Below are 2,724 nucleotides of genomic sequence, written 5' to 3'. Positions count from 1 at the left end.
AATTCAACAAATGACCCGAGCCTCAGTCTTTGCCGCGGTTCCTGCTAAACGTGAAAGCGTGATGCAAGTCTGGACTGAAACTAGAGGACTAGAATCAGGCACAGACGCAGGAATCTGAGGAACCCCCGGTGCCAGGCGGCGCTGGAGAAGCGCTGCTGTGAAAGGCCTGCGAGAGAGGAGCGCACGGGTCAGGCGGGGTAGAGGGGACGGCGGGTCCTTTGTTTCCCGAGTGGGATTTGAAGCATCGAGCCTGGTCCCCGCTGGCGCCATGGAAAGGGACTCTAAGGCAGTGGATCTGCCTCTGGAAGGGCTGTGTCCACCTTGACGGACGTGTGGCCACCTGGGGCTCAGACGCACCTTACTCACCCCCCCGCCCCCTCCCCCCCGCCTCCTGAGGCTTCTGAGAACTGGGGAGTCAGCGGGGGCGACCTCTGGGCGCAAAGGTGGCACACAGGGACCTTGCCCCGGAAGAGGCGAGGAACCCTAAACCAGGCCCTTTCAGGAACTGCAGATCCTTACTTGACGGATTGCCTGTGTTTCCAGAGTCCTCTTCCTTTGAAAATTTGAAGGTCAGGTGTGTCCAAACATGCAATTCTTGGATATGTCACTAGACACAACTGGCCGTGTGGTTTCCGTAGTGTAGTGGTTATCACGTTCGCCTAACACGCGAAAGGTCCCCGGTTCGAAACCGGGCGGAAACAACTCCACTTTCCCCCAAAACTTTTAGATTCATATTTTAAACAGAAAATAGAGGTCTGCCGCCTGGAGTGAGGCTTGGAGCTTCAGCTTCCCCATCAGTCCTCCCAAAGAATATTCAGGGTTGATTTCCTTTAGGACTGACTGGTTTCATCTCTCCTTGACCTGCATACAGGTTTTTCAGGAAGCAGGTAAGGTGGTCTGCTATTCCCATCTCTTGAAGAATTTTCCATATTTTGTTGTGATCCACGCAGTCAAAGGCTTTAGAGGAGTCAATGAAGCAGAAATAGATGTCTTTCTGGAATTCTCTTGCTTTTTCTATGATACAATGGAGGAAAAATGGAAGGAAAAAGGAGGAAAAGGATAGAACCAAATTAATTGGAAAAGTATATGGAAAAGGTTAAATAGAGAGTATATAAGCAATGGATGAAATTTCATTGGTAAAAGGTGTTTACAGGGTGATGATGATGAGCCTACTCTTTCATGCATTCTAGGATTCCCAGTCAACCTGCTTTCCTCCAGAGATCCTCTCTGAGGATCACAGACTACCTGGACGTACGTGCTTGTATGTGTGTGTGTGTGTGTGTGTGTGTGTGTGCTGTATATACATGTAGTAAGGTCCATTGCTTGTATTTTAACTTTAAATGTTTATGTAGTCATATATATATATATATATATATATATATATGTTATGTAAAATTCTGGGTCTTGAGTCATGTATAGGAATGTTTTCAACTGTAAAACCTTAATTTTTTTTTAATTGGGGGATTTTTGAAGCAAGGAATTGGACTACTGTTCCCCTTTTGATGAGCTGATCAGATGAACTAGTAAACTGGCAGGTCCCACAAGCCCAGGAGGCTACTGCCAGTCAGACAGGATTCCTTCACTCTCTCTTGAAAGTTCCACTGCCACTGAAAGATATCACTAACTTAAAAGAAAACCACACCCAGACTTTATGCAGTGCAGTGCCAAAATGCAAGACCTTACACTCAATGGTGACATGCAAAGTGCCATGTGCTGAGGCTCTGTCTACAAGTTTTACATGGGTGTACTCACTTTATCCTTCCAGCAGGCTTCTATCATATCATCATCCTCATTTCACACATGAGAAATCTGAGACATGGAAGGTTAAATAACTTGTCTAGTCACTCAATCAGTGAGTGGGATCTGAAAGCAGCAATTTGAACTGGAGCCTGCCTGGCTACACAGGATATGGTGCTAGTCAAAGAGGAACACATATGGTAAAAATGTTTGGCAAGAGATTTAAGCCCGCATGTTTCTTTGACAAAACACCAAGGAGGAGTCATGTAAGATGAATAAAACTGCAGTATCCTCATGACCCACTTGCCTCCCAAACACCTTTCTTATTCCCAGAGCTGCTCCCCTTGAATCCCCAACTTACACACACTTCTGCAAGAACTAGGTTTTCCCTCCCTTTTATCCTTTCCTCTCACATTTCCAATACCTCTTCCATAGCTCTTCTGTTCTCTCTTCTGTTCTTTCACTTCCAGGTCATTCATTTTTTTTTAATTTAAAAATGTTAACTATATCTAAAGAAGAAAATAAGCAGTCATCCATAGTCCCACCTCCTAGAATGGACTGCTGTTAACAACTTTGCACATTTTCCTTCAAATTGATTTTTACATTATTCTAAGTAGCAGAAGTGCATGGGTTCATGCTAAATCATTTCAGTCCTGTCTGACTCTTTGGGACGCATGGACTGTAGCCCCCCAGGCTCCACTGACCATGAGAGGTTTCCAGGTAAGAATATGGAGTGGGTGGCCATGCCCTCCTCCGGGGAATCTTCCTGAACCAGGGATAGACCCCACATCTCTTGTGCCTCTTGCATTGGCAGATGGGTTCTTTACTGTTAGTATCACTTGGGAAGCCCCTAAGCTCTATATGTGTTATTTTAAAAAATTAAAAGGACACAGAACATACAAATATGTAAAATTTTGAAACATCTTAAATTCAAAAGTAACTTCTGTTAATGTAAGTGAATGATAATGCAGTCATTTAGGTATACCA

The 2,724-nt window shown here is 44.7% G+C and overlaps 1 non-coding gene across 1 annotated transcript; it reads left to right on the top strand.

The window, feature by feature from the left end:
• The first annotated feature begins 628 nt into the window (after positions 1-628).
• On the top strand, positions 629-701 carry TRNAV-AAC. Its single transcript has one exon. It is a non-coding gene; the product is annotated as a tRNA-Val (tRNA).
• The last annotated feature ends 2,023 nt before the right edge of the window (positions 702-2,724 follow it).

This window comes from Bubalus bubalis, chromosome 6, assembly GCF_019923935.1.
Source record: "Bubalus bubalis isolate 160015118507 breed Murrah chromosome 6, NDDB_SH_1, whole genome shotgun sequence".
Classification (NCBI taxonomy): Eukaryota; Metazoa; Chordata; class Mammalia; order Artiodactyla; family Bovidae; genus Bubalus; species Bubalus bubalis.
Note: the sequence above shows the minus strand (reverse complement) of the source record. Positions and strands in the feature narration are given on the sequence as shown.